The following is a 14,744-nucleotide window of genomic DNA, read 5'->3' on the forward strand; positions in this document are numbered from 1 at the left end:
AATTCGCAAACCCCAGGAACCGCTGGAGTGCTTTCAGACTCTCCGGCCTCTCCCATTGCAACACCGCTTGCACCTTAGCGGTGTCCATTTTAAAACCAGCTGCGGACACAATATATCCCAAAAAGGGCAACTCCTGGACAAAAAATAAACATTTTTCCAGCTTAGCATAGAGCTGGTTCTCCCGGAGCAACTGTAACACCTGCCTAACATGCTGCAAATGAGTGTCCCGATCGCTAGAATAAATGAGGATATCATCCAGGTATACAATCACAAATCTCCCCAGGACATGAGCAAAGACATCATTAATAAAATGTTGGAAAACGGCAGGCGCGGTGGTCAACCCAAACGGCATAACCAGACTCTCAAAATGACCCTCAGGAGTGTTAAACGCCGTCTTCCACTCATCCCCCTGACGGACCCTTATGAGGTTATACGCCCCCCTGAGGTCCAGCTTGGAAAACCATTTTGCCCCCGCTACCTGGTTGAACAAATCCGGGATCAACGGCATTGGGTAGGGATCACGGATAGTAATCTGGTTTAACTCTCGGAAATCCAGACACGGGCGTAACCCCCCATCTTTCTTCTTAATGAAGAAAAACCCCGCGGCTACAGGCGAGGACGAAGGCCGGATGTGACCTTTGCTCAGACTCTCCGCGATGTAGTCTTTCAGAGCTTGTCTCTCAGGACCAGAAATATTAAACATCCTGGCCTTAGGTAATTTGGCCCCGGGTTTTAGCCTAATAGCACAGTCATAGGCTCTATGTGGAGGCAGTTCTGAGCAACCCTTCTCAGAGAAAACATCCGCGAAATCCTGCAAAGCCTCCGGCAGGCTGGGCGTCACGGCGGACACACATGTGGCCAAGCAATTGTCTTGGCAGAAACCACTCCATTGTACTATGTCCTGAGTTTTCCAATCAATTACCGGGTTGTGCCTGGACAGCCATGGAAAACCCAGGACCATTTGAGCTGGGAGATTACGGAGGACCCTACATGTAACCGACTCAGAATGTAGGACCCCAATGTGGAGTTTCACCTCTGCCACAAACTCAGTAATCTCCCCTTGAGGGAGGGGAACAGCATTAATGGTCACCACCTGTATGGGGTGAGGAAGTTTTTCAATCTTAAACCCGGCGGTGTGTGCAAACTCCTCATCTATGAGATTGGTGGCGGAACCGCTATCCACAAACACTGATATAGGTAGCTCTCTGCCGGCGACAATAACCTTGGCAGGGAGCATACATTGAGATACCATCATGGAGGATACGCATACGCTCAGTTGGGTCTCCTCCATACCCTCTGAGCTTAACAGTTTTCCGCCGGTGTGACCCTCTTAGGTAGTACCGGGCAAACGTTAACATAATGACCACCTTTACCACAGTAGAAACATGCTCCGGACTTCCGGACTCCCGGAGCGCGAGGCCGAACCTGTGCCACGCCAGCAATCTGCATAGGTTCAGGGGACTCATCTACTTCAACCACACCTGCACCTCTGTTTTCCCCCAGAGGTAGCGTCTCCTGTGCCCCCTGACGAAAACGGCGATCAATACGTATCACCAAACTCATGGCAGACTCCAATGATGCCGGAGTCTCATACATCAGGAGGGCTTGTTTCACCCTCCCTGATACCCCATGAATAAACTGGCTCCGCAGTGCTGGGTCATTCCACTGTGTGTCTACAGCCCAGCGGCGAAATTCCGAACAATAGTCTTCTGCCAAGCGCTCCCCCTGGCGGAGGGCGCGGATTTTAGATTCCGCTAGAGCCAGTCGGTCAGGGTCATCGTAAATGAGCCCGAGGGCAGAAAAAACATTATCGACCGAATGAAATGTAGCAGAGTCAGGTGGTAAGGAAAATGCCCATGCTTGGGGGTCACCACTCAGTAATGACAACACCAGCCCTACTCGCTGGGCCTCATTACCTGAGGATATTGGCCGCATGCGGAAGTATAATTTGCAGGCCTCCCGAAATACGACAAATTTGCTGCGATCGCCTGAAAATCGTTCTGGCAGCGGAAACTTCGGCTCTGCACCGATACCTGCAGATGCCGTTTGCACCTTTGCTACTACCAGGCCCTGCTGCTGAACTGCCCCATTCAACTCGGAGACCTGTATGGACAGCGCCGCCAACTGGCGGGTTATGGAATCTAATGGATCCATGGACTCCTGAAAAAATGTGGGCCGATTATAATGTCACGGGGGCTTAGTTCAACTAAGGCTGAAAGACCCGGGGCCCCTGTGGTGTCCCTTTACTAGGGGAAACCCTGTCTGACCCTCAACCCAGGGTTTTTGCTGAAGGTGCAAATGCCTGAGCCTCCGACCTTTCCTTATCTCCTGCTCAGCCCTGCACTTAACCCTCCACCCTCCACCCAGTGAGAAGTCACCACCAAAGCTCCCACACAAATAATGACAGACAGGGAGAACTTAAACTGCACTGCGCCGCACACACACAGGAATAAACAGTAATGTGAACAGGGCACAACTAAACACAAATATGGGAAGGAGAAAGGATAACGACGGATCATACGACACCAGATATGAATCTCTCTCTCTTGAACACCTCCACTCCAGACCGGAACCACTTGGTATGAAACACAAGCTATAATCGGCGACGCCCATAGGCCAGCATGACTATTTAAAGACCGTGGGCGTGACTAACCATCCAACCTGGTCTCCAGCAGGATTAACCCCCGAGAGCCTGAAGATCAGGCCGGCGCCACTGAGGCTATAGTGGCTGGAGGTGGAACTACCTCTGCCTGCCGGATGCTGTGGTGTGAACAGCGTCCGACATGACACCTACAATGCAAAAGATGAGGCTCCAAAAAATAGGGTAATACTAATCTGGCTGCAGCTGAAGGGCACAAGCCTGAAAAAAGGCTCCTCTATCTACTCCTATATAGTGTTTGCAACCAACCAATGTAGATGGATACGGATGGATGCACACTAATAGGAGAATGAAAAATGAGCTGCAATAAAAGAAAAATATGTGTGAGGCAGTGACGCACGCTGAGCGGCCTACAACCAGACGTAGCTGTAGGACACACTACAGCGTGAGCTGTCCTCACACACAGAGACCTCTCAGACAGCCGTGAACAGTGCAGCAAACTGGGCACTAGCACTGAAAGGCTGCAGAGAGGCTCCGCTGTCTACTCCTATAGTGTTTGCAACCAATTTATATGGATACGGATGGATGCACACTAACAGGAGAATGAAAAATGAGCAGCAAAAAAAGAAAAATATGTATGAGACAGTGAGACACGCTGAGCGGCCTACAACCAGACGTGGCTGCAGGACACACTACTCAGCGTGAGCTGCACTCACACAGACCTTGCAGACAGCTGTGAGCACTGCTGCAAGGCAAAAGAAAGCTACAGTGGTGGATTATGTAGCCTGGGTAAAGAACACTATGATTGTGAAAATCGCTATCTCTAACTGTCCCTCACAGTCTTGAACAGCAGCCTGTCCCTAACTGAATTCACAGCAGAGTGAACCTGAAATGGCGGCAGCGCTTTTATAGTGCATCATGACATCATTTCAGCAGCCAATCACAGCCATGCCAATAGTTAACATGCCTACATGCCTAACAGGATGTGCCCACACTTCTGAGGATTGTTATTGGCTGAATCAAATCAAACTGGCTCATAGCATTATGGGAACTTCCGATTCCGGTATTCGATATGCTAAAAGTATCGGAACTCAGTATCGGAATTCCGATACAGTGAATATCGGCCGATACCTGATACTTGCGGTATCGGAATGCTCATCACTACTAATGAGGTTTCCTGATTCCTCACTGCAACAAAGTTTTATCAGAAAGGATTTGGATTAGCAAATTGGGCCTCCTGGCTGAACCCCAATATTAGGACTAATGATTTTTAACGGCAAACAGGGCCTCCTAATTCCTCATTGCAATACAGGATTTGGATAAGCAAATAGGGCCTCCTGTCTGAACTCCAATATTAGGACTAATGATTTTTAAGCAGAAATGGGACCTTCTGACTGCTCACTGCAACACAGTTTTTCCCAATCGATTTTGATTAGCAAATGGGGCCTCCTGACTGCAACACAGTTTTAGCACAATCTACTTAGATGTAGGAAGATCGACGGGATCCTATCACACAGGAAAGGATCCTATCTTGCGAATTGACAAGTTCACTTTCAGCAGCAGGTGTGGCCTTTTTGTGCTGTTACACTGATAAAATGTTACCAGCAAAATAAGATATCCGCTTTTTATATAGCCAATAACAGAAGACCTTTTTTCATGACGTTGTGCCCTGATTCACTGCCGGAATGTCCATACATTAAGATATTATTACCGAACAAAAAAAAATTACACTCTGCTGCTCCTAGACACACCACCTCCCCTCATAGTACATGTGACACACCCCCCCCGCTCATCATACAGCACCATTATCCTAGACAAAGTCAAAACAAAAGCATTAATGGAAATGCAATCATTTACCGAGCAAATTTTGCCGAACACAATTCCGAATGTACAACGTTTGTGCCTAATTTGAGATTGGTGAACGTTTTCCAAACAAGTTCGCTCTCCTATACTCACAACCTAATGTCCCTGTCTCATTTTCTAAAGAAAAAAAATCAAAGTCATAAACTTTAGTCAAAAACATTAAATTAACAATTTGAATGGTGAGAGAAATCATAAACATATACTGTACATAGAGATCTTATGAAACCAATTGAACCTTGTTGAGCACAGAGCCTCCCTGCCAAGTGAAAAATTGCTTATTTGTTTCTCCTGTTGTAATTTCATTACATTACCAAGAAAACCACCCTACAGTAAAAAAAACAAAATGGTGCTTAATACACAGGCTACCCAACATCCTTTTAAAAAGTATGTCATAGTATATATTTTTGCCATATGAATCTATTCGTTACAACCGACAGATGGCATCTTGCAGAAACACTAGGCATGTCAAACTTGTAATAAAACATTAATAATAATATTTTTCTTATTTTCAAGGGTACCTATGGATAATTGAGGTTTGGGTGGTTTTTCTATTGGATAGACTGGAAGTGGTGGGGAAGACAGTATGCATTATGCTATGCCTAAGGAATGCTATGTAGAGAATGACCATTCTTGGGCTTGGTATGGAGAAGGTTTTAGTTGTTTTGATGAGCCAAGTTTAGATTTTATGGGAACAGATATTGCAATAACAATGAAATCCCTTGCTAATATGAGGATAACAGAGAGCAGCTAAGGTGGACAAGGGCTGCAGTATTTTTTGTTTGTGGTGATTGTAATTGCTCTGAGCACATCAACATGTCTGGAATCTGGATTAAAGCACACAGAGGAAAGCAATGCAAAAAGTCCAGAGTATATGGGAATAAAAGCTCAAATCTTTATTAGAATACCAGGTGAAGTAAAAAATGTTTATTAAAAAGTGACACATACAAAGAAAAGCAGTGTAATGGTATATAGCACACCTCAGAAAAATAGCGTGATGGACATAGTATACACCTGGCTATGTGAGCAATAAAGCACATTCATGTAGACAGAAGGAATAGGTCATAAATACATGGCCAGCACATAAACAAAATATAGGGAAAAATCCCTGGCTGAGCACCATTAGAAATATAGTAGCCATGACCTCTGGAAAACTAAATTCAAAACATACCAGGGAGAGAGGGTGCTGCACAGCATACACAGTCAACCCCGACGCGCGTTTTGGAAATAATTCCTTCCTCAGAGGGTGTATGAGGATTGATCCAGCTGCACTGAAGACTCTTTCCGATAGCACACTTGCAGCTGGGCAAGCGAGCTCCTGTAAGGCATATTGGGCCAATTCAGGCCAGGTGTCCAGTTTAGCAGCCCAATAGTCAAAGGGGAATGACCTGTGTGGGAGAACATCGATATGGGAGGAAAAGTAGTTTGTAACCATAGTTGACAACTGCTGTCTCCTGTCACTTTCCATCGATGCTGTATTACCAGTTGTGTGAGCGGTACTTGAAAAATCAGTCCACAACATTGTCATGAAACCCCTGTCTCCAACGCCACTTCTGCTGTGTGCACCATGAAGACCTCTGCCAAGCTGCCCCCGGCCCGTACGGCTCGTGTGAGAACCATCACCGCTGCTGTGTGCTGGGAATGCCTCAAGCAACCAATTTACCAGAGTTGCTTGTTTATTAGCCAATATTAGGTCAAGGTTGTCCTGTGGCATGATGTTTTGTAATTTGCCTTTATAGCGTGGATCCAGGATGCTGGCCAACCAGTAGTCGTCATCGTTCATCATTTTGGCAATGCGGGGGTCCCTTTTAAGGATCCGCAAGGCATAATCTGACATGTGGGCCAATGTTCCCGGTGTCAATGATGCACTGCGAGTGCTGGTTGGAGGAGCACTTTCTGGCAAATCCACATCCCTCCAGTCACGCACAAACCCTGTACCAGACCTTGCCACGCCAACATTTTCACTTGCCCCACGAGATGCATCCTCCTCCCCTAAGTAATCATCCCCATCATCATCCTCCTCCTCCTGTTCTTCCTCCAACTCATCCAGGAGAGGTCCCTGAGCAGACAATGGCTGAATGTCATCAAGGATTCCCTCCATCTCTTCCTCCTCGTCAACATTGGCTGCAGACGCCTGCTCCTTAAGGTGCGTCAAAGTTTGCATGAGCAGACGCATAAGTGGGATGCTCATGCTTAGGATGGCGTCGTCTGCGCTTACCAGCCGTGTGCATTCCTCAAAACACTGAAGGACTTTACAGAGGTCTTTCAGCTTCGACCACTGCACACCTGTCAACTCCATGTCTGCTCTCAAAGTGCCTGGCCATGTATCCTCCCACAAATGCATTATGGCCTGTCTCTGCTCGCACAGCCGCTCCACCATGTGCAGGGTGGAGTTCCACCTTGTTGCAATGTCGATAATGAGGCGGTGGTTGGGAAGGTGGAGCAATCGCTGCAGCTTCTGCGTACGAACGGAGTGTACAGGCGACCGGCGGATGTGCGCGCACAGTCTTCGCACCTTATGGAGCAGGGCTGTTAACTCCGGATAATTTTTGAGGAAGCACTGCACCACCAGGTTCAAGGTGTGAGCCAAGCAAGGTATGTGGCTGAGTTTTGAAAGGCCTATGGCTGCCACAAAATTACGGCCGTTATCACTAACTACCTTGCCTGCCTCAAGATGTACACTGCCCAGCCATGACTCAGTTTGTCGCTTCAAGTACTCGGCCAGCACCTCGGCGATGTGTCTGTCGCCCAAACACATCATCTGCAACACAGCCTGCTGACGCTTTCCACTAGCTGCTCGATAGGGGGACACCTCGTGTGCAACAGTGGCAGCTGCAGATGGAGTGCTCGTACGACTGCGCTCTGTGGACGAGCTTTCGCTTCTGGAGGAGGAGGAGGAGGGTGGAACGCCTACAGCCAACTGTTTCCTATACCATGGGCTAGGCAGCACTGTCCCACCACCGCTGTCCCCTGTGGACCCTGCATCCACCACATTAACCCAGTGCGCAGTGATGGACACGTAACGGCCCTGGCCATGCCGACTGGACCATGCATCAGTTGTGAGGTGCACCTTTCCACTCACTGACTGCTTGAGTGCATGGACAATGCGGTCTTTCACATGATGGTGGAGGGCTGGGATGGCTTTGCGAGAGAAGAAGTGGCGACTGGGTAGGTCATAGCGTGGTACTGCATAGGCCATGAGTTCGCGGAAAGCTGCGCTTTCCACCAACCGATAGGGCATCATCTCAAACGAGATTAGTTTGGCAATGTGGGCGTTCAAACCCAGTGTACGCGGATGAGAGACTGAGTACTTTCTTGACCTACTCATAGTGTCTGGGAGGGTGAGCTGGACTTGAGAGCTGCATATGGTGGAAGTAGCGGTGGACAGGGCGGACTGAGAGAGGGTTGATGATGGTGATGGAGTTGGTGTTCTTTCTGATGGCCTAGATTCAGTATTTCGTTGATATAACAGTGGGATTCCCTGACTGCTGCGGCCTTGCAACGACACCTCAACATTTGCTGCTGTGCTAACCGGTGGGCTTACAGTGGGGGAAACAATGTAGCGTTGCTGACTATCTTCTTTGTGATCAGTTGCACATGTGGCACTTGAGGTTTGGTGTTGTGTCCATGCTTGCAAGTGCATGCTGGTTAAATGTCTAAGCATGCAACTGGTATACAAATTTTTCAGATTTTTCCCTCGGCTAAAGGTCTTTGCGCACTTCTTACAGATAACCTTGGCCTGATCATGAGGATTTTGTTCAAAAAAGTGCCACACTGCACTCTTCCTACTTTGGCAGACATTTTGCGGCCTAGCACGCTGTGTTGTTTTGACCCTCTGGACAAGCTGTCCAGCAACTCTTTTGATTTTTGGAACCTGTCTTTGGAGTGCTCCGGGCCTGCCAGATAACAGCTGTTGCGATGTTGATGTCTGCTGTGGATGCTCCTCATCTGAGCTATTGGAAGCAGCACCCTCTTCCCCAATGGATGCCAATCTGGGTCAACAACTGGGTCATCCATCACCTCCTCTTCAATGTCTTGTGCACCTTCCTCTGTGTCACCGTGTATGGTGGTATAGTGTGCGGGAAGGGGCACCTGAGTCTCATCAGGGTCAGAATCTGGCTCTGTACACTGCGAGGACAATGTAGTGCTCTGAGTGAATGTACCCGCAGAATCATCTATCAGCGGCTGTGCATCAGTGCACTCCATGTCAGATTCATCTTGGCCTGGGTAATTCACCATTTCACTTGATAATCCAGGCATGGTATGTGAAAAGAGCTCCATGGAGTAATCAGTAGTATGGCCTGCGTCATCCTTCAATCTTGGTTGGGGTGAAGGACACAAGGAAAGGTGTGGTTCATGAACATGAGCCTCCAATGACGACTCAGTGCTTTTACTTTTTACAACTTCAGAAGAGGAGGCGATAGAGCTGGAGGCTGAGTCAGCAATGTAAGACAAAACTTTTTCCTGATGCTCTGGCGTTAAAAGCGGTTTGCCAACTCCTAGAAAACTAAGCCTTCGAAGCCTTATGGAGCCAGACGATGACGCAGGCTCAACACCTCCTGCATTCGGTCCTATTTTGCTTTTGCCACTACCATCAGATCCACCACCAACACCATCATTACCAGCTGCCAACCCCCGCCCAATTCCACGGCCTCTTCCACCAGCCTTCCTCATTTTTGGTAGAAATGTAGACAAAATCCTACAAACTATATAGTAATGTAAAACAAGGTACAAGGTGTCTATAGGACAGGGGAGATTTAGATTTTCTGCAGACACTTGTAGACACTGGACACTTGGATTGTGTGAGGCCCACTGAATATCACAGTGCTATGTCACAGGCTTGATGGCACAGGTGTGAAAAAAGTGACTACAGGATAAGGGAGATTTTGAATTTCTGGGAGATTTTGAATTTCTGCAGACACTTGTGGACACTGGACACTTGGATTGTGTGAGGCCCACTGAATATCACAGCGCTATGTCACAGGCTCGATGGCACAGGTGTGAAAAAAGTGACTACAGGATAAGGGAGATTTAGATTTTCTGCAGACACTTGTGGTCGTGGACACTGGACACTTGGATTGTGTGAGGCACACTGAATATCACAGCGCTATGTCACATGCTCGATGCAGCAGGTGTGAAAAAAGTGACTACAGGATAAGGGAGATTTTGAATTTCTGCAGACACTTGTGGACACTGGACACTTGAATTGTGTGAGGCCCACTGAATATCACAGTGCTATGTCACAGGCTCGATGGCACAGGTGTGAAAAAAGTGACTACAGGATAAGGGAGATTTTGAATTTCTGCAGACACTTGTGGACACTGGACACTTGGATTGTGTGAGGCCCACTGAATATCACAGCGCTATGTCACAGGCTCAATGGCACAGGTGTGAAAAAAGTGACTACAGGATAAGGGAGATTATGAATTTCTGCAGACACTTGTGGACACTGGACACTTGGATTGTGTGAGGCCCTCTGAATATCACAGCGCTATGTCACAGGCTCGATGGCACAGGTGTGAAAAAAGTGACTACAGGATAAGGGAGATTTTGAATTTCTGGGAGATTTTGAATTTCTGCAGACACTTGTGGACACTGGACACTTGGATTGTGTGAGGCCCACTGAATATCACAGCGCTATGTCACAGGCTCGATGGCACAGGTGTGAAAAAAGTGACTACAGGATAAGGGAGATTTTGAATTTCTGCAGACACTTGTGGACACTGGACACTTGGATTGTGTGAGGCCCACTGAATATCACAGCGCTATGTCACAGGCTCGATGGCACAGGTGTGAAAAAAGTGACTACAGGATAAGGGAGATTTTGAATTTCTGCAGACACTTGTGGACTCTGGACACTTGGTTTGTGTGAGGCCCACTGAATATCACAGTGCTATGTCACAGGCTCGATGGCACAGGTGTGAAAAAAGTGACTACAGGATAAGGGAGATTTTGAATTTCTGGGAGATTTTGAATTTCTGCAGACACTTGTGGACACTGGACACTTGGATTGTGTGAGGCCCACTGAGTATCACAGCGCTATGTCACAGGCTCGATGGCACAGGTGTGAAAAAAGTGACTACAGGATAAGGGAGATTTTAAATTTCTGCAGACACTTGTGGACACTGGACACTTGGATTGTGTGAGGCCCACTGAATATCACAGCGCTATGTCACAGGCTAGATGGCACAGGTGTGAAAAAAGTGACTACAGGATAAGGGAGATTTTGAATTTCTGCAGACACTTGTGGACACTGGACACTTTTGGATTGTGTGAGGCCCAATGAATATCAGAGCGCTATGTCACAGGCTCGATGCAGCAGGTGTGAAAAAAGTGACTACAGGATAAGGGAGATTTTGAATTTCTGCAGACACTGGACACTTTTAGATTGTGTGAGGCCCAATGAATATCAGAGCGCTATGTCACAGGCTCGATGCAGCAGGTGTGAAAAAAGTGACTACAGGAAAAGGGAGATTTTGAATTTCTGCAGACACTTGTGGACACTGGACACTTTTGGATTGTGTGAGGCCCACTGAATATCAGAGCGCTATGTCACAGGCTCGATGGCACAGGTGTGAAAAAAGTGAATTGTAGAATTGGGCAGAATAGGAATCTCCCTAGAGTGTAGGTCTGTAAGAACGGAACAAGTCCTCCACTTATCCTTCCACAGTGACACACAGATAGCTTCACTGTGGCTGTGATAACAGCCGTTACACGGTACTGTGTGAGGAGCGTACACCGCTGTATGGTGTGAATAAATGCACGCTCAGTACCTTAGCAGGACAAAAAAAAAATTGGGATTGCTTTTAAAAAAGCAGTTTGCAGAGCAGTGGGGAAACAGAAATGCAGCTGTCAGGAAGCCTTAGAAGGCAGCCTAACAACCAACACCGCTGATCCACCACAATATAGCCTCCCCTTGCACTGCACACACAGTGACTGGTGTGTTGCACAGGCAAAATCGCTAGCAGCAGAAGCAGTTTTTTTGTCTTCTTCCCTGCCTAACGCTCTCCCTACAGAATCAGCAACCTCTCCCTATGCTAAGATCGGCAGAAGTAAGATGGCGGTCGGCGTGCACGCCCTTTTATAACCCCTGTGACGCCCACCAAAGCAAGCCAATCACTTGCATGCCCTTCTGAAAGATGGTGGCGACCCCTGCCTATGTCATCACGTTGCCCACAGTGTCCGTGGATCCTGATTGGCTGAAAAAGAGCGCTAAACAAACTTTTGAAATGCGACTTTGGCGCGTAAGTCGCTGACCTCGTGGCCGACCTCATCCTAGGGTCGGGTTTCGTTTCATGAAACCCGACTTTGCCAAAAGTCGGCGACTTTTGAAATTGTTCGACCCGTTTTGCTCAACTCTAGCAGAGATATATAAACAGCGCAATTAATGCGAAATACTGCAAAATGCACATATCAGGGGGAATGTCCATAGTATAAATATGAATATAACCCTAAAAAAAAATAGCCCAACGTAAGGGAGGGAAATAAGTACCAACCTATATATATATACACAGATCTATTAGTCACAATGCATAGATAAAAACATGTACATATATAAATATATATCTCTCTATATAGGAATATAGCCAATTATAAATATAATAAAATACATTGAATCAAAATGCCACTAATGGCTCACAAATATAGCAAAATGTGCATCAATGTATCAAATCTTCAGCCAATTCATCGGCAAATCAGGCATAGAGGGAAGCAATAGTAAAAGTTTATGTCACTGGAGTGGGTGTATACGGCATCCATCCCAAGAAATAGACGAACAGCAGCAAGGTAAATAACACGAAAAGTAGTCACTGAAAATAAAAACAAATATTAGAAACCACAAAGCAGCATCACTTATAAAATGCAGCATAAGGGCGACTATAGGAAAGGGGCAAATGACAGACATTCGTTCAAACCTTACGGATGGACTGTTTTGAGCTGCCAAATCCACCTAGATTCAAGCTGACCAAGTCTCTTAGATAATCCACCGCCTCTGATATCTATTCTCAGGGCATCGATACCTCTAACTTTCAAAAGGGTGGCATCATAATCATGATGATCCGTGAAATGCTGTGGGATGGTCCTAAGGGTGGCAGAGTCCTCATGTGCCTGTGCTGCCTGAATCCCCAACACATGCTCTCTTACACGGACCTTCAACTGACGTGAAGTCAGGCCGACATAGATTAAGCCACAAGGGCATGTGGCGTAATAAACAACGTATCTTGTTGTACAAGTAATACGTTGCTTAATAACAAAGGTTTTATTACCACCCGAATCACTAAAAGAGTCACTGCAAATAATGTTGGGGCAGGTCACACAACGGCCACATGGGACTCAACCACCCCTAGGGGTAAAGCCATCCAAAAATGTGGATGGTTGGCGAAAAGTATAATGACTTGAAACTAGGTGGTCTTTTAAATTCTTAGCACGCCGAAAAGACATAGATGGCCTCTCCGTAATACATTTACCGATGATTGGATCTACCTGGAGGATAGGCCGTGCCTTTTGTAAAGCCCCACGTACAGCATTAGACCTAGAGCTAAATGTAGTTACAAACCTTACAATTTGATTTTTATTAGACGACCTAGATGGATCAGATCGATATAAAAGATCCTGACGGATCCTTTACGTGTATTTTTTTTTTACTTTCGCAAGGGTAACAGGAGAAAATGGACCATTCAATTTGTTGTGCAATTTCTCATGAGCATGCCGATACCCCATATGTGGAGGAAATTTACTCTTTGGGCACACGGCAGGGCTTTTTGAATGTAATAATTAGTGGATGCATGTCATGTTTGGAGAGCCCCTGATGTGCCTAAACAGTGGAAACCCCCAAGTGACACCATTTTGGAAACCAGACCCCTTACGGAACTTATCTAGATGCGTATTGAGCACTTTGATCCCCTAGGTGCTTCACATAAGTTTATAACGTTAAGTCATGAAAATAAAAGATCCCAGATCTTTTTTAGCTCCAAATTTTGCATTTTCATAAGGGTAAAAAGAGAAATTGCTCCATAAAATTTGTTGTGCTATTTCTCCTGAGTACACGGATACTCCATATGTGGGGAAATACTACTATTTGGGTGCATGGCAGGGTTTGGAAGGGAATGAGCGCTATTTGACTTTTTGAATGCAAAATTTGATGGAAAAATAAGCTGATGCCATGTCACGTTTGAAGAGCCCCTGATGTGCCTAAACAGTAGAAACCTCCAAAAAGTGACACCATTTTGGAAACTAGACCCCTTATGGAACTATCTAGATTCGTGATGGGCGATCACTAAAATGATAGGGTGCTCGTTGCTCGGGTCGAGCATATTTTAATGCTCGGGTGCTCGACCCGAGCAATAAGCCCAATGTAAGTCTTTGGGAAACCCGAGCATTTTTGCTGCAACCCTCCCGGATTCGTTTTAGGGTCTAAAAACATCAGAAATCGATGGGAATAGTGCTCAAATGACATGGGACCATCATGGGGAAGACTCCTGGAAGCATTTCTGACACCCAGGCCACTGCTGTGAACAATGTTGTCAGAGTGTGATGCGACTTTTCCATGCGCTCGTTAAAACATACAAAAAGGAAACCAAAATTGATTTTCCTGGGAAATATATTAAAAAATTGTATGTAAGACAAGATAACCTCCCCCCAAAAAAAAATGCTCCTCCACCACTTGGGCTATGTTCACAAGTAGCGTTTTTGATGCGTTTTTCAACTTAAGCATTTCTTTCAACCAAGACAAATGCATTAACTGGAAAATGTCATTTTAACATTTACAACCTTAGCTGGCCATGTGGTGTGTGACACACATAATCATCAGACACATCCTGTGTCATTTATGAAGGACGGACTATTAAAGGAGGAGATCCATCAGGTGGACTTTAATATTTCAAATGGACTTTTAAAGGGACAGCAGTTGGTCCTCACTATTCTTAGAGAGCCATCAGCCGGCTATGATTTGTTGCTCCCATCATTAAACAGTGGGTCTCCTATACTGTTATTGCCTATGCATTGAATGCAAGGCCTGCCCCAAATTTGGACGCTTCCAAATAACCAATTGAACAGACGTCCTGGATGGCCACATGAAAGCAAAGCTCCCATTATTATGATTTTTTGGACTCCTATAAAGTTTGCCCATTAAGTGAATGCAAGGTTTGCCCCAAAGCTTAACGCACTCCAAAAACTCTTTGAACCATTGTACTGGATGGCCACATGAAACCAAAGTTCCCATTATTATGATTTGTTTTTACTCCCAGAAAGTTTGCCCATGAAGTGAATGCAAGGCCTGCTCCAAACT

The sequence above is a fragment of the Dendrobates tinctorius genome, unplaced genomic scaffold (assembly GCF_039654945.1).
Source record: "Dendrobates tinctorius isolate UK_male_01 unplaced genomic scaffold, ASM3965494v1 ptg000165l, whole genome shotgun sequence".
NCBI lineage: Eukaryota > Metazoa > Chordata > Amphibia > Anura > Dendrobatidae > Dendrobates > Dendrobates tinctorius.